A 25,744-nucleotide genomic window follows, 5' to 3' on the forward strand; every position below is an offset into this window, starting at 1 on the left:
TTTAATAGCAGTAAGATATAAGGCTATGCTTAGGACTATGGCCTTAAGCCTTCAGAGGTCTTGTATTTCTGCTGCAATGTGAGGATGGTGATACCACCTCACATGGGTGTTGTAAGGATAACTGAAGGAAGGAAGATAAATCCTGGCAAATCCTAAGGTTGAGAGTGAAGATGAGATCATTATGATGACGATGATGACGTTGGGTAAAAAAACAGATTTGAAAACAAAATGCTTAGTATAGTCACAATGTATTACTTATTTAAATATTATATACATTACATGTCTTCAATATGTGAATATGTCTGTACGTTATATGTGTGTGTATGTATATGAAACACATAGAAAAAAGCCTGGAAGGATGTGCACAAAATGCTAAAAGTAATCAGCTTTGGAGAGTGGAATTACAGGTGCATTCAATTACCTGATTTTTCTGAAAATTTCAAACTCTAGAATTCAGAACATGTATGGCTTGTGCCATGAGAAAAAGTCATACCACAGGGAGATTAAAACCTACCTGCTAAAACCCTGATATAAAAAAATACTAAACCCATTCTCTATAAAGAATAAGAATCTGGATGGGGGTGTAAAAAGCCTTGAACAATGGGCACTTTTAGCATGAAGAATGTTGCAGGAAGGACCGGCTTCTTGGGGGAAAAAAAAAAAAAAGCTGCCTGTACACAGGGTCCTGCCTTAGTCAGTGAGACCAGAGCTTTGGATTCCTCCTGCTGCGTGCCCCCCGGGGTACCTGAATGAGTGAGCAGATTTCTCATAATTTGCGTATTGGGCTCTGGTTACATAAGCCACTAGTTGTTTGTGTAAATGGCTATTTTACCCTGTTCTGAATTGGAAGGAGTCTGTTTGATTAGCACAGTTTATATAACCGAAATCTGAGACTGAAGGAAGGATTTGGCCGGGACTGTTGATTGCACTGGAGGGTGGATTGGACAGGAAACTTGCAGAGTGAGAGGCTCTCACGTTGAGGCAGTGAATGAGAACAAATTGTTCCCCACACTCCCCCTAACCACACTGACACACAGTGGATCTAGCCCATTGACAGGGTTGGGTTCTACTCTCCCTCCAGGGGAGAGGACAGGGTTGTTTCCCTCCAAGGACCGAACAAGACTAATGTACCACACAAGGGAGCTGGTTGCAAGACCACATTTAATGGTCATTTCATGGCCTGTGCCCCATCTGTGTTCCAACCCCCTTCTGTTTTGAAAGCTCAAAAACATTTCAGAAAGGTTTTTTGGGGTGGAATTTTATTTTTGCAAGAATGGGTGTGTTTGTTGTCTTTTTTCCTCTTTGAAATCTATTTCAAATTTTTCCTTTTTTCCTTCCTGAATTTTAATGGGTCTGAAAGTAGGAATCTGCCAGAATCTGAACAGTCAGGGGAAAAAAAAAAGGTACATGATCTTCTTCTGCAAAGCCAACCTGGGGTGCATTTTTCCAGGCCTCTCTCCCACACCCACTCAGCTAAAACCATGGAGGCCGGCGCGGGTGGCAGCCAAGGCCTTGTGTTATAAGTGTAGAAGCTTCCTGTTTTGTCTCTCACCTCATCTGGACCCTGGGGTAGACTCAGTTCTCATCTTTTAGACTCTGTTATTTCAGTCTCTGGTCTCAGTGGCACTTAATCAGGAAAATGGTAATTCCTCAGCAGGGAGAATAAAGTCATAATGCTCTTCTTAGTTTTATACTAAAGCCCCTAGAATCTCCTGAACAAGTAGCCTGACTCTCACCTCTGTTTTTCCATCTGTAAAGGGAAAAGCTGTGAGGTGTGTTTTGTCCTCAAACTCACTAATCGTTGAAAGCCATTTGGGAACCATTTAGGTTGTGTCTCATTATCTCAAAAGGTGTAGAGAAGGTATTAGATAATTCAAACTGCATTCATCTTAATCAATATATACAAACCAGATGTGTAGGGGGCTGTAAGTATAATAAGAGTGTGTATTCCCATGTGCACACATCGTGGAGATGTATGCAAACTCTGACCACTTCCGTACTCACAGTAGTTTCCCTTGGGCTCCCCTCCTCCTTCTGATCACTTCTCTGTCCCTACCTTTTCCAAAAGGGCCCCCTTCTAATTCAGAATCCCAGCTCCGTTAGTAATTTGTCCAAATTCCATGCCAGAGGGATGGGACTACCGTCTTGTTAAAATCGTTTTTACGAAAGTGTGACTCACTAATATGAGGAGAGTTACTAATTTCTTCTAGGATACCCTCGATTATAATATCCACCACCAATTTAATTTATTAGCAGTTTCTAGGAAGAGGAAGGAAAAACTACTACATGGATTGTATATGTTAACAGGGAGATGCACCCCAAGTTCAAGGAGCAGATAGCATTGAGAGATCTGCAAAGGAGGCATTTGTTCACTGTGGTTAAATAAAAATGCAGGCTTGAGCAGTTGCCTGGATGAGAGTCCTTCACCACAGATCAGCTGTGTGACCTTGGCAAGTAACAGCTCTTGATATCTGTTTCTTTGACCATAAAACGGGGATAATAGTACCTGTCCCACAAGGCGACTGTGAGGATTTAATACATGCGAAGTGCTCAGAACAGAACTTGGTAACCAATCAACAAATATTAGTGTAACTGTTAATCCAGATGAATCTTTTTCTTGTTCCAAACAAGTCTGATGAAATATAGAGAATGTCTCCCTAGGAAAAAATGCAAATCTGAGCAGGTACACACAATTTATATACAAGCTTAGAAGTCTTCAAGGCTCTGTGAAGTCTACTCCTATTCCTGATCCACTCTGTAGAATCTCCAGGGAGCCACTTGGGGCAGCCTGGGGTAGTGGGTCTGCAGTGAGTCTGGGCTTTGGAATGGGGCCAGCTTGGGCTTTAACCCTGACTCAGCCACTGACTAGTTGTGTGGCTATGGGCCCATCCTGGGCCATCTCTAAGCCATATTTCCTCACGAGTTTATGTCAGGGAGCCTGACGCTTTAAATGTGTCTGCTCTGCAGACTTAGCCCATTGACACAAACAGGTTCTGTGTGATGAACTGTGTTAGGCCATTGGGGCAGAGAAGTCACACTGTTATCTGGGAATTAGGAATCATGCAGTTGTTCCCAGTCTACTTCCAGACACCTCTCCTTTGCAAAAGAGCTAGAAACTGGCAACTAGTACCACGATTCTGAAAAACTTCTATCATGTGAATTCGGGCAAGAAGAACTGTAGCAGCAACAAAAAACTAAACAGTGAAGTGACATATTTTGACTATTTAAGAAATTATTCCTTTACCAAAAGGGTCTAAATAGATAATCTTAGAGTGACAATGGAGTATGGTAGGAAGACCCTGGAACTTGCTCCTGGGAGCTAGACATTAATTCCTCATTAGCCTTAGAGATCATGAATGGTGATATGTCTGCTCAGAGCTCCCCCCCACAGACTTCAGTTTGGAATACTGATGCACTTCAAGATGACTGGTGCACTTCAAGATGAGTTTTCTAAAGGGCCATAGGATCTACCTTTAAGTAGGTAATGCTTATCTATATGCCACATATATTTTTTAAAGGCCATAAGGAAACACACTCAAATGTTAAGAGTTATTATCCCTGAGATGTAGGGTTATAGATTATTTTAATTTTCTTTGTATTTTTTGCACTTCTGTCATAGGAATGCATTGCTTAAATAATTAGTTCAACAGACATTCATCTATATGGCAGGTGCTCTACTAGGTGATGAGAATACAGCCCCATTATCTCCTAGTATCTACAGTCTAGAAGAGAATGAGACCTTGATAAATACGTATGCAAATAATTCATTGCTTTCAATGACAGTAGACTCAATAAAGAAGTCTAGGGGGCTGTGAGGGCTACGGCGACTTGACCTAAGCTACAGTTTGGGAAGGCATCCCTGAAGAAATAATTTTAAAGCTAAATCTGAAGGGGGAGAGAGGGGGACAGAAAGAGGAAAATATTCCAGGTGTAGAGAATGGCTTGTGCAAAGACCCTGAAGCATGGTGAATTAAAAAAACTGAACATAGGAGGAGCTACAGCTCAAGGGAAAGAGGACACTCAGATAAGGCAAAGAGCCAGAACAAACATGGCCTTATCAATGGTTGTTCATGGTTTTTGCATTTGATTTTAAGAGGAAGAGAAAGCCAAGGTTGTAAGCAAGGTTTTATTGGTAACATATAGCTATGTCCATTTTGGAATTTTTAAAATATTTTATTTATTTATTCATGAGAGACACAGAGAGGCAGACGCAGAGACATAGGCAGAGGGAGAAGCAGTATCCCTGCAGGGAGCCTGATGCTCCTCAGGGAGCAGGACTCAATCCCAGGACCTCCCGATCATGACAGCCAAAGGCGGACGCTCAGCCACTAAGCCACCTCACCGTCGCTAGATTTGTTTTTAAAGAAAGAAAACAACAAAAGTATTTCAAATAACTTGTTAGTGAAATAATAATAATAATAACAACAACAATAATAATAATAATAATTTGTTAGCTATATCTTGGATTCAGAGTTTTAAGGCCAATTCATAAATGCATCCTCCTTATTAAAATGTTGGGTAAACATGTCTTTATCATAAGCAGATGCTCCTGAGGTGGTTCCTTTATGCAGGGAGCCCAGGTAGTGACAGGTGCCTGGATCTCTCTGTATGGGGTTGGGGCCAGGGAACACTCCAGGAAAGACAGCACACCGTATGCTGGAAGGCTGGGCAGCAAGAGGCCCTTTCCTCCCACATGGCCCCGGGAGGTGAGGCAGGAGACCGCCGCATGAACATTCTGTCATGAAACTTCATGTGCCACGGGAATGCAAGACGATTCGATTCCCAGACCAGCTGCGGTCAAAACACAGCTGGATAAATGACACCATCTAGAACCTGACAAATTGTGAGGGTGTTTTTCAGCACAGGAGTGCAAAACTAGGTCACTGTCATGCCAATTAACTGAAGTTCAAGCTCCGGTGATGATCTCAAGGCCCCTGTGAATGTGTGTACACCCTGAAATGGTGGATTAGCAGTACAAACATGCCCATGTGAAGTTTACATTTGTTACAATGCTTCCGAGTTTATTTTTTAAAAAATGTTTTAAACCTACTCAGCTCTATCACCTCAGGAAATCACCATATCAAAAGTCATTAGCCACTTGACTGCTGATTAGCAGATGAGACGTTTCCAGCAAATGCTCCTGTCCAGTGTTCCTAAATCAACTGGGCATGTCCTGACCTCCAGCTTGTTTGAATGGCAGAGGGAACTGCCAAAATGCACTGCTGCTCCTGGAGTAACTCAAAGGTTTAGTGGGCTCTGGAGCCGCCGGTAACAGGCATCTGGTAGTCAAGCTTTTCCTATAATGAGGAGTTATTAAATATTCACATCAGGAACTGGGACTTTTGTCGGCCCTCAACTGGTCTTCCAACCTGTTACCTATTATGCCTCACACTTTATATACCCCCGAACACAACAAGAAGAAACTTGTGAGTGTTCTATAAAACCTACCACTGACATCAGGGTGGGTCTTTGAGGCTTATGGTTATCCTAATAAAACCAAGGAATGTATAACAGGCTGTAGCCAGCAGACCACCAACTACTTTATTGTTTAAACACAAAAGGAAACCTCTGGTAAACCTACTGTACCTGAGGCACAGCATGTGGCTGTTCTTTAACCCTTGAAGACTCTGTTATGTGCCCGACTTGAGATGACATCTGTATGTTTCTTGTTTCCCTCCATGTGATGAGTCTGCTAAGTTACACACTTAGACAAGAAATACCCATTGATGGAGTGGTTATGAATTACAGATTGCAACGTACAAATCAATTTGGAGTTTTTTTAAACATAAATTCAAACCAGATCTGTGGGGCCACCTCTCCCTTAGTGTAAGCCTGAGGCAAAGGAGGAGCCTGGCAGATGAGCAGTCCCACGGCCTTGTGATAGGTCATAAGAGACTCCAGAATCTTCTTTCTTGGTCTCTTCTTTTCTCTTTGGCTACCCTCATGCTCAGGAGCTCAGTGTCCTATCCCTACCAGAGTGTGAACATAGGAAAGGACCCCTATCAGAATTAACTGAGGAGAATTAAGTGAAGGAGCTGTGTAACAAGGTGTGGGGCAGGTAAAGGGAATCAGTGAGGATGGGGAGCACCAGCGCCAAGGTATCAGGGGAAGGGGAACGAGCAGGAGCTTCAGCAAAGGAATCTGGTGGTGCCTCCCACAGTGGCCAGCCTCCTGGGATGCAGAATAGGCCATGGAAAGGCAGAGAGTCCATCTAGAAGGGCAAACAGAAAATAACCAGCACAGGATCTGTCATCAGATTATTCAACCTATTATATTGCTCAGATTTTGTTTAGCATCCTAAACCTATTAAGTGTGAAACAGAAGTTATGCTAATGTGGGTATTTTATTCTTAGTCCTAAAAGATACTTATGATGGAAATATCAGTGAGCAGATCTGGAAGGGGCTGGGGAAGAAGGACCTGTCTCTGTTTCCAAAATCAGTAGTTGGTGGCCCCTGGTCTTGGGATGCTCAGTGACATGAGGGAGAGCTTCAAGATAAAACTGGGTAATGTGGCACTCAGTCTTCCCTCTCCCAAAGTGCTTTTATCCACTAGACAAATAGGAAATGCACTGCAATGTATTCGTACTTCAAAGAATTTTCCCTTTAAACTTGTTTGGGAGTCATGAATTCATGCCTCTCATCTTAGACCTGAACTTCTGACAAAGCCTTCTCAATCATTTCTCTGCTTCTGGTGTTTCTCCCCCCAAGCCATGATCCTCCACATAATCATCACCATCAGAATATTCTATCTAAAAAAAAAATGAATTCCTGTTTCAAACCCTGCTGTGATTCCACATCTCCTACAGTGTAGAGTCCAAATTCCATGATGTATTCCCAGGCACTCCCACAGACTCATCTCTTTCCTTTTTTTCTTTCTTTTTTAAAAATTAATTTAAATTCCAGTGTAGTTAACATACAGTGTGATATCAGTTTCGGGTGTACAATATAGTGATTCAACATTTCCATACATCACCTGGTGCTTATCACAACAAGTGCCCTCCTTAATCCCCATCACCTATTTCCCCCATCACCCACCCCTGCCTCTCTGGTCAGCATCAGTTTGTTCTCTAAAGTTAAGGGTCAGCTTCTTGATTTGTCACCCTCTCTCTTTTTTCCCTTTGTTTGTTTTGTTTCTTAAATTCCACATACAAGTGAAACCATGGTATTTGTCTTTCTCTGACTGACTTGCTTTGCTTAACATAATACTCTCTAGCTCCATCCATGTCATTGCAAATGGCAAGATTTTATTCTTTTTTATGGCTGAGTAATATTCCATGGTGTATATGTGTGTATTGTGTGTGTACCATATCTTCTTTATCCATGCATCAGTCAATGGATACTTGGGCTGCTTCCATAATTTGACCAATGTAGATAATGTTGCCATAAACACGGGGTGGGAGGGTCATGTATCCCTTAGAATATCATCTTTTTTCAACTCTCCTCCTTGCCCTTCAGTTAGCAGCCACTTTAATACTTTTGCTCATATCATTTGACACTTGAGATCCTCTTCTCGGTCTTCTGGCCCCATTGTCAGCCTGCCTGACTTCTACTGGCTTTGAGAAGCAGCTCAGCAGTCAGATCTCCAGGCTGACGTGCAGAGATGCTACATCCCTGACCATACTCTGACACAACACCCCCACATCACAAGGAAATGTCCCATCTCCCCATTGGCACTGGGAGCCAGGGACGATGTCTTATTCATTAACTAATTTTCCTACTGAAGTACTTGGCAAAAGTGACCATTAGGAAATATTTGATGAGGGGCACCTGGGTGGTTCAGTCAAGCATCTGACTCTTGATTTCAGTTCAGATTGTGATCTTGAAGTAGTGAGATGGAGCTCCCCCTGCCCCCATCAGGCTCCATACTGGGTGTAGAAATCTGCTTAAGATTCTCTCTGCCCCTCTCCATCCGCTCTTCCTCTCTCTCTCTCTCTCCCTTTCTAAAGAAAAAGAAAAGAAGAAAAGAAAGAGAGAAAGAAAGAAAGAAAGAAAGAAAGAAAGAAAGAAAGAAAAAATATTTGATGAACTAAACTAAATGATGATTTGTCAAAAAGAAAGTGCCCCCCTCCAAGGCAGAGTTCCCTGAGGCATTAAATATTTTTAAAACTTCTGTAGGAATTACATAAGGAATTATATAAGTTTTTAATTATCTTAATAGTTCTCTCTGTGTATTCTATATACACCTCAGAATAGATTTAAATGAAAAGCCAGATAATTTTGAAAGTGAGTTGATTAAAGGATGTTTTTGTGAAATGATTGGAAAGAAGAGAAAAATGAACCATAGAACATCTAACTTAGAGAAACTTTAAAATACCCTCCAGTAGAAGAAATGAAGTTACACGTCACCTGAGTAGAGATCATTTGGAAGTGCTAACATGGATAATCTGACCTCTGTGTCCCTACGGGCCTTATTTTTCTATAATTCTAAAAAACATCACCAACCACTTAGGGGAGACCATCATTCAGTGTTGTTTCACAACTGTGTGGCTACAGGACTACCTTGTATAATTTGAGAGTCTGCTACAAAGAAATGCATCAAGCTTCCCTCATTCCTCATGAGCTTTATCCTCTGACAACATTATTTCTCACCTAAAATATCCTATAGATGTCTTTATCTTCTTAATGTTCTCTGGAACTCCTGGAGTGGTGGGTTGAACCACACTTAGAGTACAACTTCCTTCATTCAGCCAGAGGTCACCACCTGGAGCTATTGGGAAACTTGCTTTTTTACATTCAGCACGTTACCTCAACCATCAAAATAATCTGGAATTGGTTTATTTTTTGGAAAACTATTTGCCGCAAACCAAAAACTGTCAGTCAGACAAAAAGGATGTTAATGAAAGACCACAGTGGTATAAACAAAGCAAAAATACTGGCTAGCACCGCTCAACCTGTAGAAGGTGTACATGGAAGGCTAGCATTTATTGGCTAATAGTTCTCAATCTACATCTTTGATTACTAAGGTCATAACCATTGGTACCTTCTAGAGGGTCTCAACTAGGGAAGTTCATATGGTCAAAAGGAGCAAGGACATTCCTCAGATATTCTAACTCCTTTTGATAAGTATCTAATGCTGGGAATTGAAATTGACATCCAATTATTCAATAAAACCCCCCTGCTCATACCTCTACCACCACGACCACCACTGCAACGCAATATTTCCTCCCCCCCCCCCACCGCCAATATGTAAAGTTGAAGCTAATATAATTCAATAGCCCAATTTATATGAGCAACAAGCAATTGGAAATTCCAGCATTATAAGCAGTGTTTTTTATTGCATACGGTTTGGTCTAATTCTGGATAAACCACTTATCCCTTCTTATGTCTCCAGCTGAAGAGGCATCAAGAGCAACTGCATAGTTGTTTCTTAGACAATTACTACTCAGACATAGGCCCTTCTCCAGAAGTTGGTACGAAAGTCCTGGAGCAGAAAGAATAGTCAGTCATCCACCAGAATATAAGCTTCAAATGGAAGAAAACAACTGTTCTGTAATTTTGAAGGTAGATGTTTACACAAAAACGTTTGCACAACAATTGTGAAGACCGTCATGAAAAGATATCAAGGTTGGCATTTGATCCAGCAAATGCTATACTTGGTATTTACCCAAATGAGTTGAATACTTACATCAACACAAAAATTTGCACACATGTTTATAGCAGTTTTATTTATAATTGCCCTAAGCAACCAAGATGTCTCTCAGTAGGTGAATAGATAGATAAATTGTGGTCCATCCAGACAACGGAATATTATTTAGCACTAAAAAGAAATGGGCTACAGGCCATGAGAAAACATGGAGGAATCTTAAAGGTATATTAGTAAGGGAAAGAAGCTAATACGAAAAGGCTATGTGATTCTAAATTGTGACATGCTGGAAAAGGCAAAACTGTGAAGACAATGAAAAGATCAATGGTTGACAAGATCTAGAGTTAGAGAGGAAGGAGAGAATGAATAGGGAGAGCACAGAGGATTTTTAGGGCAGTGAAAAGATTCTGTATGGCACTGTAAGGTGGACACGTGTCATTATACATTTGTCAAAACCCATAGAATGTACAACACCAATGTAAACTATGGACTTTGGGCAATGATGATGCATCAGTGTTAGTCCACTGATTGTAATGAATGGACCACTCTAGTGGGGGATGGCGTTGATGGTGGGGGAGGCTGTGCATGTGTGGGGGTAGGGCATATTTGGGAACTGTCTGCGCTTTCTGCCCAATTTTGCTGTGATCCGAGAATTGCTCTAAAACTGAGGTCTATTTTTTTAAGTCTCGGATATTAAAAAGAAAAAGATATAGAGGGAGCAGAATAAACACGAGTCTTTTAAATATCTGATTTAAATATCGATGTTCACCCACTGATCAGCTTAGAGCAATCAAAAAGGGGTGTTTTATTTGTGATGTGTCCTTAATGCTATAGCTATCCTTACTAGACCACTTTCCTCAGTATCAGAGCCCTGCTCCTGCTCTCCTTGGTGTCAGAACCTGGCCACGCACCAGACTGTTCACTATTTGGTCTGTGTCTGCAGCCTCAGGAGAAGCACCAATGTGTGGGAAGGCAGGAAGATTAGCCTTTCCCCAGCACATCTTTCACAGGTACCCACGGACTCAGATCCGCTCTAAACAGCCCGTACGAACCTGAACTTGCCCTGCCTTCCTGAAGGAGGAAGCTGTCACAGCTAAAGACAAATTTCCATCCAAGACAGGACAATCACTAAGGACACACCAGGCTGGATGGTCATTGCTCTAGCAAGGTTGGAGTGATCACTGAGGCCACTGATGAGGCCCCTGGCCGAGAGCGGTCCGGACAAATGGCTCAACCCCTCTTTTTCTATCCTGCCAGCTTGACAGTGATGCAGAAAAGAGAGACACCATGTATATTCAGTTTTGGCAGTGAGAATGGAGCTGAGCTGTAATTTTGCAATAGAAACTGACCAACATATCCAATTAATTGACACATTTAAAGTACCGATTTGAAGCCTACTGTTCATACACAGTCATTAGGAAAATATCCATTTTCCCAATATTGCAATCCCACCTCCAAAACCACAGATTCTTTTCTCTTAAGTATTTTGCCACTGTTTCTTCACTCTGCTGCTCAGAATAAAGCCTCTCCGTCTCATTTAGACCAACAACAGAGTCTTTTAAGAGTATGGTGGGCAAGAGTGACCCCTGCTGGATGAATGAGGAGCACGACGCTGAACTAACAAAAAAAAAAAACAATGTTTTAAAGTATAGCTTCTGGAGGAGTAGAAAAAATTGTTTTGTGTGGTATTTTCGTAGTCACCTTTTTAAATGTATTGAATTCAAAGCCAAACCCACAGGACTTAGGTTTCCTTTTTAGGTTTCTAGAAAAAAATTCTGTTGTGTGTTTGCCATTTCTAGAGTATGTAGATGACTTAGGTTCAGCGATTGTTTAAAAAGCTGCATCTGTTCTGTGCATGGGTTCTAAAAGCAGGGGGACTGCCTGTAGCTGTTTCTTCTCTATCTGATTGTCTGCCAGGGCGCCAGCTTACTGGGTGCACAGGTGGGAAGTAATTCTGATAAACCTGAAGGCATGCAGCCGACTTCAAGACCCCAGGCCTGGGGAAAAGGGGCGTGTTTGAGATAGGTCAGTGAGGTCACAAACATTCAAAGAAAGCTTAATGCATCTCGCCAAACTTTCCCCCTTGGCTGCAGTGGAATTTGGATACTATCAGAATCTTAGGTCCTTAATTTGGCAGGGGTGAGGGGAGGGGAGGGTGAGTGCTTTTAAAGACTATGTTTCCTTGTAGGTAGCATATATCCTGAGGCTTTAAAATATGCTCTGCTTTGCAACGTCCTCTTTAACTCTGTTTTGGGGACCTAGTGGAGAGAGTTGGTGGTTCAGTTCTCTGAGCCTCAAAAATCAAAATGCTTAATCATGCTGGTTTCGAATCTGCCACTTCCTAGTTGGGCAACTTTGAGCAAGTTGTCTAAGCTTCTCCTTAGCCTCAGTAAAATGGGATTGCTTATAGTACCCACTTCACAGGGTTATTGGGAGGATTCCTTGAGATAATGAATGCTCAGTGCTTAGATAGTAGCTGGACCCCAGAAAATGCTCAACAAATACAAGATATCATTACTGAAAGTAAGCTAAACCTGTATGCAAACAGCTTCCTTCCTCCTTCCATTTCTCCCTCCGTCCCTTCCTCCCTGCTTTCCTCTTTCAATAAGTGTTTATGGAGTCTCTTTTATGTTCAAACCCTCTCTGCTAGACACTGAGGAGCATAAGAAGTTGAGAAAGGCACTTTTCCTTCCCTCACAGAGTTTAGTTCTTTGTTTTATGATCTGGTTATTGCCTAGTGATGCTAAAACTTGTTTGCTAATGCCCTGGAACAATACAAATTAGTTTAAATGAAAATGTCCGATCTTGGAAGTGAACACATACACAAATCATGATTTTAAAAAAATCCAAAAGACTGACAATCAATCGTATGTCAACTTTTGAGAGGGAAGTCCTTAACAGTAGGCAAAACTTTAATTTGGGGCAAGAATAAAAATGTGACTATCTTAATGTTTCTCTGGCTATGAGAACATCACTACCAAAAAATGGAGTCAGGGAACTCCAGGGAATCTCAAACCACTTTTCTCAAAGGGAATCCGGTCTTCTTAGTATAGACAGGCACTCCCACCTGCCACTAGTACCACATGGGCTCCTCCTTCACTAGCTCTGTACGTGCCAAGTATTGGAAGAAATACTGTTAACCAAAACCCATCCCTTGCCCATGAGAAATGCACAGTCTATAGGGGGAGGGGACAAAGCTTCTGAATTTTGGGGGCTCTTAGGATTTGTACTGCTCCTTCTTCACACTCTCAAATGGGCCCATTGAGATCTATGGCAACCATTCTCACAGCACTGACCAGGATTAAAGTTATGATTCAGAACTTAGAGCAGAGCAAAATCAGTTCCTCTCAAACCAGTTTAGCCAACTGGTTTAGCCAAACCAATTCCTCCATGTTGTCCTTTAACCTCTTGGCAGGTTTAAAGGAGTATCTCTTTAGTAAGCAGATCGTGAACATCACAGACACCTAACAGCAAAGAGCTTAATTGAAAGGGTTTGGGTTGTTATTTATATGCCACACAAATACTCAACTGGTCACAGCCTTTACATTTGGCCATATCTTGGCAGAAATCACAGGATGAACTTGATACTTTTGGGACTCCCAGGAGAGGCCTTGGGAGTTGGGAATACATCCTTTTGAAGTTTACCATCCGCTTCAGTCTATTCTTTAGCCAAATCCTGATAATTACACCTGTCCTCCTTGTGAGGGTTTGATTGTGGATGAGGCAATTTTTGCCTTTTCTCCCCAAAGGAGAGATCATTATCTTAAAAAAAAAAGATTGTCTTATAAGAGGCAAGTTCAAATACAGATGAAAATAATAATACTACTTAGCATTTCCACCCCACCTTTCATCTATAGAACTCAAAGTACTTGACAAACATTAATTAATTTTCAAAACACCCTTGTGAGGTAAGTAAGGGTATTATCTTTATAATAATATATAAATACTGGCTGGTTCATGAAAGCAGCCACTTAAAAGGGACAATTCTACAAGATCAATTTCAAAAACAACCTTCTCACCTGGTGTAGACTTAATGCTTTTCGGTAATACATTTGGAAGTGCCAAATTCACTAATAATATGATATCCTAGAATAAGCACATCCACCTTTTCAAAATAATTTCTTTAGTGGTTTTTGACCGTCTTATCTATTTTGAGGAATTTTTCATGTTACAAAGTATTAACTGTGGCTTATTCAATCTACATGATGTCAGTCTTTCTTTTTTTTAACCTAAGAAGTTCTTTTATTTTGATTAAAAAAAATACAACGAATTATGAAAATGTCCTTTTAAGAGCCACTTTCCTTAACTAAACATATCAGTTAATAAATTGGTTAAAAGACTGTCTAAAGCCTTTAACATGATCTTTTAGGTCTTCAAAGATTATAGAAATAAAAAATACATAATGATGTCAGTCTTTCTACATGAAAAAAATTCCAATTGTTTTAAAGCATAAAGTTTAATGGTGAGAATTTAGGATCCTATTTCAAATGCAGGTGGATTTGAGGGTACTGTGATAATTTCAGGGTTTTGTAATGTTTTCTGTCATCATCGTAAACTTTGAATGTAACATCAATCAGAGTTCTATGGCTTGTTAAAGTGTGTACCAGTAGAATTTCTAGATGAGAGACTCTGACAGCTGGTAAGAACTGACCAGGAGTGAATTCAGTTCCCTTTCTTTTCTTCAGAATGTTCACACTGAACATTTCATACCCCAAGATGGTCTATTTTTATTTTGTCTCCTCTCCCTTCTCCATCTCCCTTAGCAGATAGGACAGCATCCATTGCTCAGTTGCTAACCTGGGTCTGGTCCATCACTGGTCAGGGTGGATCTCAGCCCATCTCACTGAGAAGCTCACTGTACATGTACCACCTTCTATCACAATTGTGGTTCCGTCTGCACTCGCTCCTCTTGGTGACAGTGCTCATCCTTGTGAAGTCTGACTGGTTTTTTGATCCTGGAAAGTTAATTCTCTAGGTTAGTAGCAATTAGCATTTTTTCTGTGTCTTTAAACTCACCCTACATCAAGAACTACCTTGCATTCAGGAAGCGCTCGGTAAACATGGATTTTTACCAAGCAAAGGGTTTGCTTTGTTCTGCTGCAATGGAAAAAACATACCCAGACTCTGACTGAAACCTTTGTTTCTAGTCTTCTTTGGGTAAATCCTCATCACAAAACTTAATATATGTCGCTCTGAGTTTTCTGCTTATTGATCCTAATGAGTGAATTGTTTCACTAAACCATGTAAGAAATGGTATATGTATTACTTACCTATGTAATATTGATCCACTAAGTCTATCTGTCTGCCTCTGTTGATGACTTCACTTAGCAGCCTCAAGAGAGAAAACCTGGTTTTGGTCTCATAGCTTTGGTTGAGCTGATGGTCTCCAATCTCCAAAGTGGGATAAACCAGATTCCTTCACTGTGTTTATCTTGGCCCGCCATGTCTCTTTATGGAGAAAATGGTCCAAATAAAGTGCTTCCTCTGTGTATTTTGACAGGAAACACTACTAATATGCTTTCCTTTTGTTGTGTGCCTTGCTCTTTTCTCCCAGTGTTGTTTAAATATTTTCAGTACAATGACATATTTATTAATCCACTACTCTCTGCATGGGGCATGAAATGATTGGTTCCTCTGTAAAGCCCTCTTAGAAAAGGTGGTTTCTCCAGTGAGAGTTAATAATATTACCACTATTCATGTAAAAAACGCTGAGACAATCTCTTAAAAATGGAACACATTTATCTAAAACAGCTGGTAAAGAAAGCACACAGGCCCAGCCAGAGGCGGCGGGGTCAGAGGTCAGGGTTAACACCGATCTCGGTGGAACTTTGAAGCTGACATTTTACAGATTATATGTGTCTCAGTGCACAGTGGGCATGGCATATAAATTGGACTTAGAGGCCCCTATTTGTTCTCTGCATTTTTATGAGCCCACAGAGCTCTTCTTTGAAGCAGCATACATAGAAAATAAAAACTCATTTTAATGTTGTGGAACTATTTACAATAAATCACATTTACATCCTGATTTTTCCTAAGTATAAGATCTCTCACTCTCTCTCTCTCCCTCACACACACACACACACACACACACACATATACACACATCACACACCCCAACACATGCACACACACTCATGGAGTCTATTTTCCAACCTTGATAGCCAATTTTTTTTTTATCATTACGGTATTATAAATCCAGTTTCCTTCTTTCTCCTTGGTTTGACTTAGGAATCAGATCATAGATGCAGCTATATTTAGTACCACAAGGACACCTTTATAGTCATGTGAGGTGATTCAGCTAGAATGAGCTACTCTTTACCTCCAGGAAAATCCCCTGATACCATAAAATGCTTGCTATAGCATGGCCCTTCAGCACTAGAAGAAAGCATCTGATTTCAAAGAGATTGAGTTCCACTCTGGAACTAATTATATCATTCGTTTTATGGATTTTTTTAAGTTGCTAGGTGTTTTAACTAGAGAAGGCTGGCGACCCAGAGAGAAACATGTACTGGCAGAGTCTGCCATGGGCACTTTAGCCACCTAATTAATTTTCAATAAAAGCTCACAATAGTTAATTTGCTCTAGACCCAATGTAAATCAAACAGAGACAAATAGGTTAAAATTAGAAATGTGTGATGGAAACCATGTTTATGGTCAAAATTACCTTTCAACCTGGAAATAACACAGATTGACAGGGAAAGAAAATGAGACCACACAGGCTTTTATTCCAATTGATTCTTAAGTGAATTAAATATTTTATTAAGGAGAACATTGGACACCCCCCCGTCAAAAAAATCTGAGATCTATGAAATAATATCACTTTAATGAAAATTAGAGTCTAAAAAATGTTACCTCAAAAATCTCCCAGAATTAAGACATTGTTCCCATTCTACCAAGTTGCCTCTCATTTTTTCCCCCAGGCTTAACATAGTGTAGGGTATACTAGTAAAAATACTATAAAGTTATTAAGTTCCCAGGTCTAAATTGGCAGACATGCCTACCCAGCACCACATTCCTTTAGCTCCCACGTTTCAAAACAGTACTTTCCAACATCAAACAACCATTTTTATTTTTATGAGAACATAGACATAGATTTCTTATGATTTTATAATGATACTTCAGGCCTCCAATTAAAATACCTAGACAATATAGATATCTTTGGCCCAGTTCATTGGACAAATATTATTATTAAGCTTCTCTCCAGGATTTTATATTTGCAAAATATTTTGTGGGCTTTAATCATTTTAAATTGCCTTAACTTTGCCCATTTTCTCCATGCCTCTCTGTTATTCCTCAGGCAACCATTCCATTTTAACCCACAAACTGCTCGTGTGATGCAAGGTGAAATAAGCTAATTTTTTAACATATTGGAATGTTAGTCTCAGAGCTTGTTAGCTTTTTCCTTGTCCTTTGCTGAACATGGCAATTTAAACCACTCCTGAATTCTATTTTTATTTCACTTTTGCCAAGTTCATGAAGTAAATTCCCTCTTTCCCACTCAATCTGGTTTTTCTTCCTGCCCCAAAGGAATGATGTTGTCACTGTAATGTCTTCTAATGCACTATAAATGCCGTGATGAATTGGAGGCAGGCTGGTTTCTTCTGAGCAGGAGTCCATTATCCTGTCACAGCGTTCCTTCCCTGTAACTTAATTTTTATTGTAACAAATGAGTAAGTACCAAAAAATGAAACAATGTGATGGGCCAATCTAAAGTGGCCTGACTCTGATGGTAAGTGCAGTGGAGTGACAATTGTTTGCAGCTGCCTTCCAAGGGCTCTCTCCCTAATGACATCCACTATCCAAATTGGCGTTATCAAAAGCATTTTCTTGATGTTTATGGAAGATCTGCATTCATAGTGACTGACTAACGATACTAATGTAAATAAAGTACTCTGCAAAAGATGTAAGAATGAGAGTTAAGAATAAGAGTGCAAGGACAAAGTCTCAGACTTAACCATGCCTGAGAATTACCTGGAAATTTGTTAAACTGAAAGGCAGGGCCTCAGCACCCCTCAGATGAGATGTCAATTTAGTTGGCTAAATGTGGGGCCTATACTCTAAATAAACATCTCAGTTAATTCAGCTGAAGGATTCATATAGATTATATTGTGAGAAGCACTTGTCTAGAGCTTTTGGTCAGTCTTTTCAGTAAATGTCTATTGCACACTTCACCTTTATTTTTTAACAAGGCACTTTTTTCTTTCTTTTTTTTTTTTTTTTTTTGGCCTGTTTGGATTTCTAACTAAGGTAGTTCTCTCAAATCATACTTCCAATTTGAAGATGATCTTTTCACAATTGGCCCACTTTCCCTTCATTAGTTTTATAGATTAATTACCACCAACATGTCTGAAAGGTTAAAAATCATCCCTGTGCTACTGAAGATAAAAGAGTATTAATCTGGAATCCATAAATCCCCGGAAGTCTAAACAATATGGTATATAAGTGACTGGAGCCCTTTTTTTGTGTTGGAGGATCCATAGATTTCACTATATTCCCAAATGAATCTCTGGCCCAAAGAAGGTAAAGGACCGTTGTCCTGGAAGTAGACAAATTTAGTAGTTTTGGCCTCACTGATATGTAACTTCCATATCAAATATATGGTTGGGATATCTAAACAGACAACTGGTTGCATGTCTAAATAGTACAACTGATATTAAGATTATAGATTTATAGGTGATTCACATTTTATAATCAAAAAAACCATATTTCAAACTTTCTCAGATATTACAATATTGCCTGATTATTTGCAGTTTCATATGTAGTATAATTGGATTGGCCCAGATGCAGTGAAGTTTCTTGCCTCAGAAATATTTCAGAACAAAGGAACTACTGAATTTGGCCTCTAGAGGTTTAAATGGCATCTATTTTAGAGGCTGGGTGAAACTGAATACATTCTGGAAGATCAGGGAATCTGTACATCAGACCATCTATCTATAAACATTTTTGAGAACCCATGAAGAAAAATAAAAACAATTGTTCTGTTTATTGGAGCATGAGCCTAGCAGATATGTGAAATATTGCAGAACCAAACATACACACACCTGTGTATTCTCATGGTGGAATTCTGTAGGCACTAAACTCCCAGTTGAAGTGATTTCAGGAAAAGCCACAGTTAACATTATCAATCCATGTAATCTAAGAATGAAAAGCTGACTTAAAAAATAAAGTTTGTACATCACTTAGTTTAAAAGGCTGGATGAGAGTGGGATGCTGTTGGGGAAAAAAGCAAAATAATAGGTTCCTGAGTGAAAGTACAAATCCCTAGTCTATTGATTTCTACAGAATAATGATAACCTTTTTAGATAATCATTGTTGGTGGTTACAAAATAATGGAAGATGTATCAAAGAAGTATCACACAGTCTAACTATACCTAAGCAACTGCTGCTAGTAAGACAAATCATCCTTCCTACCATCTTTAAGTATTTCATTTTAAGCATAAACCATGAGGTGTTAAAGGGGTTAATGAGGTCTCAAGTCATTGTCAACTAATTATCTTTAAGTTGTTGTCAACACATCCTAATTGTTGTGCTTCTGCCATTTCCACCAGACTGGGGGTGCACAATCCCAGAGTAATTGGTTAACACACACACACACACACACACACACACACACACACATCCTCGATGGCTCACCTAGCTGTTGCTTAGTTTGTTAACTAAACCACTGCTGTCACCAACATGCACATGCATACAAACCACATATTTGCATGCAAAAGCTTTTAGGAACTTTCATCTTTTTAAAAGGGCAGAGGGAATAAAATCAATAAAGTGGTAGCCTGGACAGCAGAAGGGGATGGTTGAAGCAGCATGGGTGGCTAAGCTGTATGGGAAACAGATGTAAGCTCTTTGGGGCTAGGGCAGGCTTTTCTCTTTACTGCCAAAGCAACCAGCCAATGGAAGACAATTAATGTCCCTACCATCGGTCATCCACCCCTTCCCCCGCAAAAGATTATTCAGGCTATCTGTTGAAGCCAAGAACAGAAAGGGGCATCCACACAGCTGGGGAACCTATGATTTAGGCTCAGACTTCACGAATTTATATTCTTAAAAATGATTCGTTTCATGGTCTAAATCAGCAGGGAACTTTTTCTTGCTGTTCTGATCTTGTACATTCTGCCATCAGACAAGTCTAAATTAATCTGTTGCCATTTACATTCATCTTTTTTTTTTCTTTATTATCCTGGTCTAGGAATCCTTTTGGAGTTGATAAAAGACATGGACCTGACACAAGTGGGTCATTGTCCATGTGGTTATTTAATCACCCTGCAGTGGAGTTAAATATTACAAAATTAAGGATTTGGAATGATTCACTATTATTTGGAATAATTCAAAATTAAGGATTTGGAAAACTGGTAGTTTCTCAAAAGAGATAAGCAGGCATCTACCCTACAAATCAGCAATTTCACTCTTATTACCCAAGAGAAATAACAAGATATGTCTACAAAAACAATCATATGAGCATGTTCATAGCATTACTCATAACAGCTCCAAATTGGAAACAACCCAGATGTCCGCCAACAAGAGAGAGGATAGTCAAATTGTAGCATAGTCATACAACAGAATACTACTCAGCAATAAAAATAGATGAACCATCCATCCAAAGTAATATGGAAAATCTCAAAAACTTTAGGTTAGTCAAAAGAAGCTGGATATGAGAGAGTATATATATTGTGTTTGTATTTGTACTGAGTCCATGAATGGACAAACCAATTTACAAGGACATAGAAGTCAGAAATCAAAAAGACGTTGCCTATGGCAGGAGGGTAATTGACTGGAAAGGGTCACAAAGGAAGTTTCTGGGGCGATGGAAATGATCTAGATTTTGTTTTGAATAGTGATTATGTTTGTGAATTGACAAAACACATCGAGTTTAGCATCTAAAATCTATACCTGGTATTGTATATAGATTATACCTCAAGGTTTTTAAAAATCACAAAGTTAAGGATTTTTGGAAATACAGCGATGCAACCAGAAAAGATAGATGAAGCAAAAAATCAGGAAATAGAGAAGATGAAGAGGAATTGATCATGCTGGGGAAGTTGACTCTATTATGGTTGAGAATGTGGATATATGAAGAAATATCTAGCCAACTACTTAACAGTACTTACATAGGACTGTACTGAGGACTATGCTAATAATCATTTTATGGCATATTATTTCACTTAATCTTCTTGTTTTTTGACCCTCCTGTGTACAAACTAGATTAGTCATATTTCTTGGTTGACAGTATATTCTTATCATTTATCATTGGTCCACGCATGGCTAGTTTTATTTAGTTCGGTAGTTATTCCTATTTATCATATGTACTTGCAAGTCACCCAAACACAAGCTATAACACAAGCTATAACCTTTCAACTAACTATATAATCCTCTCTATGGGGGAGAATCAAGCATTCTCCCACCTTTTCCCCACTCAAAGTCATAAGCATCCCCAAACCTGTGTTTATCATCCCTTTTCTTTTTACATGCAATTTTACTGATGCTGTATGAGTTCTTAAACATATAGATTTATATGTTACTGAGCTTTGACTTTCTGAAATAAACATGCTATATATAATCTTTCGAGACTTAACTTTTTTCGCTTGACATTATATTGCTAAGATTCATCCTAATTGTTACATGCTTCTATGTCATTTGATCTTTATTACAACCCTATAAAATAGGTATATCATCCACATTTGTTTAAGATGAAGTTGAGGCTCAGAGAAGCTGATGAGCAAGCACAGGTACACACAGCTAGAAAGTAGTAGAAGCAATATTCAAAGCTGAAGCTCTTAACTAATATGCTGCACTGCCTTTTCCATTCTATATCGTTGGTTATCTATATTATATCTCTACCTATACCCATCCTATTCACATCCGCTGTAATGTGTGTGTATATGTGTATATATTATATATATGTGTTATATATAATGTCAGCAGGAAACCCAGGTTATAGAATATGAAAGAATTAGATCTATCTTACAGTTTATGAGTCCTTATACTCTGGTAGAGAAATATGAACATATTCATATAATTTCAAAAGTTTTAGTCCTTTAACATTCAGAATATACAAGCAGGCAGTGTCTTAGGAAAAGCATCGACAGTACAGCAGCATGCGTGTGTGCCCGTGTCCACACACAAGCCCATGCATTCTCCGAAGTATGTCTTAGAATAACATCCTTATTTCATTTAATTTCATATACTAAAAAGGCAAATGCATGGGCACTGTTTAAGTAAGTCCTTACTCCACACCTTATAACTGTGTACCAGAGGCCATGGAAACTGGATCACTCTCTCAGGATGCCATTACAGCCAAGCAGAGTCTCATTAAAAATCAATTCCTCAGGTCCATAAAGCCAGTTTATTTTATCTTCCTGGAGTGCCTGCTGCTAGCAGTTACACAGTTCCATTGTGAGGCAGTCTTGTCTGTTTAGAACATTGCACAAAACAGCTATTTGAGGATTTTCCATTTTTATGTTAAACTTTATAATTTTGCGGTAATTTAAGTTTACAGGGTCTACTTCTCGAGCTTAGAGTATCTTGTTACATGCATTAGAAGTAGCCTTGCCAGTTCTAGGGTCCCACTAATTAAATATTTGCCTTTATAAACTAGATGTTGTCCAATGTAAATGTGCAGGTTTAATTGGGTAGCAGAGGCTCCAGAGCTAAGAAAGTCTGATTTGGTCAATTTCTGCAATTTCTCATACATTGCTGCTTTCCTACTGCTGAGTTGTGTCTATAGCCTTCACTGGTATTAACAGAAAAATCAGGTACTGAATTTGTTCTTTGTAGTGACTTTAATTCAAGTATCTCTAAACATCCTAGAAATCAATATGTATCGGCCAAATTTTATAAATGGGGAGTTGAAAGCACATAGAGATTTAGTGACCTGTACAGGTCACACCCTGAATGAGCAACAGAGGTAGAAGAAATTAGAGAGGCTGCTCTGGCCCCATCTGGAATCTTTTAACTCTCTTGACCCCCTTCGGCGGGCTTAGGGGCTGGCTGATTTCAAAGATCAGTGAACTTTTTGGAAGAGTACTTGGCAGTGAAACATAGAGGCTTGGATTCCTTAGATTTTAGCTATTCCAATGATCAAGCTCAGTTTGCATTTTAGAAGAGTTGGTATGGTTAGTGAAGAGAAGAAAGAGGGAAGAGAAGGGGAGGATGGGCTAGAGTAGGAGTAGGAAGTGGAGTAGGAAGAGGCTCCAAGACCCTGGGACACCTGGGTGGCTTAGTGGTTGAGCGTTAGCCTTTGGCTTAGGTTGTGATCCTGGGGTCCTGGGATCTAGTCCCGCATCGGGATCCCCTCAGGAAGCCATCGGGATCCCCTCAGGAAGCCTGCTTCTCCCTCTGCCTATGTCCCTGCCTCTCTCTGTGTGTCTTTCAGGGATAAATAAATACAATCTTTATTTTTTTTTTTTGATAAATAAATACAATCTTTAAAAAAAAAAAAAAAGATCTCCAAGACACCAGGTGTTCCTTCTCCTCCACACATTGGGGACGAAATAAGCATATAATTATTTTGTTGTTGTTGTTTTTTAAAGGTTACAAGTTGATATTGGAAGGAACCAAGTCTGAAATAAACCTCAATATGATCCTTTACATTTTTTTTCAGTGGAAAGTAAGAGGACTCTCCTTTGTTATGAACTCTTGGAATTTTGACAACTGCATTTGTCTTCCAGAAACCATGCCTAGGACACCATTCTCCGAGACGCCTTACGTGGAACCCTATGTCTACAAGACAGTAATTGGTGTTTGAACAACAACAAAAAAGGGTAGGTGTTCAAATATGTTTACATTGTTTTGCAACACTTGCTCTCCTTCCTGGAGCTTCATAAGCATATTAGCATGTTAAAGGCTCTAGAAATCCAGCAGGAAAGGAACCTTGTTTTAACCTGTCTGACCCTGGATTTTGCCTACACTGTAGCAAAACAATTACATATAGCTTCTCATGAAAATAGAAATAAACTACAGAAGACATTTCAGGAAATGTTCAATCCTTCAATGTTAAAAAAAAAAAAATCAGCCCTATGCCTAGTCCACTACACAAATTCCTGAATTCCAAGTTGAAAATTCTACCACCAGAAGGCAACTAATGGTTCAGTCCAAAGCCTCATTCCAAGGAGGAGGAGGCAAGAAATATTAAGTAATTTATCCAAGTCACATGCAGGGACAGAAATTGACCATATCCAGGACCTCCATCTCCCAATGCAATGATTGCCTCTGTCACCACTCCACCATGCAAAATACCTTTAATATTTCCCTACTCCAAATCATCTGTCAATTTAGAATAATTTTTGTCTGAGTTCAAAAGCACAAAACTGAAATGTTGCCCTGTTGCTGTTCTGTGCTAATATTTGTCTATGATGACACTAGGCTCAAGAGCAGGTACTGAGAGAGAGCGCCAAGATGAGAGGCCCGAAACTTGAAAAGGGGGTGCTTGAAGATGGGGGGTGAGTTTGAAGGACTACTAAGGCTTTTAGAAAAATAACAGATCCAAAATGGATGCAGCGCCAGGGGACCTGGGTGGTTCAGTTAGTTAGGCATCTGCTTTTGGCTCAGGTCATGATCCCGGGGTCCTGGGATGGAGCCCGCGGGTCAGGCTTCCTGCTCAACAGACAGCCTGCTTCTCCCTCTCCTTCTGCCCCTCTCCCTGTTGTCCTCTCTCTCTATATTTTAAATAAATAAATGAAATCATTCCAGAATGTATGCAGTGCCAAACAGACCCTGATGCTTCATAAAGCAAGCAGGTAAGAAAGTTTTCAAACTCAAGGAACTTTTGAGGGAGTTCATTTTGGGGAAACACTAGTGGGAGAATGGTCCACCAACCTCTGGAGACAGTGGCTTTACTCAGCACTCAGATGGGGGTCCAGAGGGAAGATAGATGGAAGTATCTTTGGAAGGGCCAGATAGGAATTGTCTCATAAGAATGTACAACCAGAAACAACTTTGTACGCCTATCTATAAACTTGCTATTCTCCATATGTGTGAACAATTTTGTACTACTGGAGACCTGAAAATTGGCATACAAGAGTCTATGTACTTTAAAAAAATTTTGAACACCCCCAAAACGCCCAAACTAATAGGTGTATCTGGGTGGCCCAGTTGGTTAAGGGATTCTTGATTTCAGCTCAGGCCAAGATCTCAGTGTTGTGAGATCAAGCCCCACCTCAGGCTGGGTGTGAAGCCTGCTTAAGATTCTCTCTCTCTCTCTCTCTCTCCATCTGTCCCTTCCTCTGCATACTCTCCTCCTGCTCTCATTCTCTCTCTCTCTGTCTCTCTCTGTCTCTCTCTCTCTCTCTCCCCCTCTCTCTCTCTCTCTCTCCCCCCCTCCCTCTCTCCCCCTCTCTCTCTCTGGAAAATAAAATGTAAACAATCTGATATTATGAGCTTTTCTGAAATGGAGTCTAGGAAAAGAAGTAAGGGATTAGTGGTAGGGAATAGGAATCACAATTTCTAAAGGAAAAAAACAAAACCAAACCTGATTCCTTACGCCGGGTGGCAGACAGTGGGGATGAAGTGGATCTTTAACCAAGCTGAGTCTAAATTGACTGGGAGGCATTTATTTGGAGCTCTCCTTTGGCAATGTTTTATCACAGTATGATTTCTATTCTTGGCCACGAAAAGAACGGAGGGAGGTGTAATGGAATTGGCTCAGTTTGAGCTCTGACAAGACAGCCACAATAATAGAAGACATCTTTTCCCTATAACTTTGAAAAACATGAAAGAAGATATTGGCTCTGAGTATGTCTGATAGTCTACCTTTATTTCCTGTCAACAGAAATAACTCTGATTTATATTTGGTCATTGCATTCACACGCTCACATACAACTCATACTGAAAGAGCACAGAGACATAATATACAGAGCCGTGATGTCTGTCTACCCAGCATAACTTTCTGGTCCAAAGGAGACCTCAGGGGCCGGGAAGGACACTTCAGTATTCTCACTCTTCTGACACTCTATCCCCCTGTGCATCCTTCCAGGGAGGTATATCACACCGCATCAGATGAGCTACGTGTTGGCTTTGATCTCAGAGCCCTTCACCTACACTCTCTGTGGTCTGGAAGGTTGGTTGGCCGGTATCCAATAACTGTAGTGGGATGCTGAAGGCTGAGGGACTGATCTATCCTGGCAGCTGGCACATTGTTTTATTCTACTAATATTTGGGCACATC

This window comes from Vulpes vulpes, chromosome 6 (genome assembly GCF_048418805.1).
Source record: "Vulpes vulpes isolate BD-2025 chromosome 6, VulVul3, whole genome shotgun sequence".
Taxonomy (NCBI): domain Eukaryota; kingdom Metazoa; phylum Chordata; class Mammalia; order Carnivora; family Canidae; genus Vulpes; species Vulpes vulpes.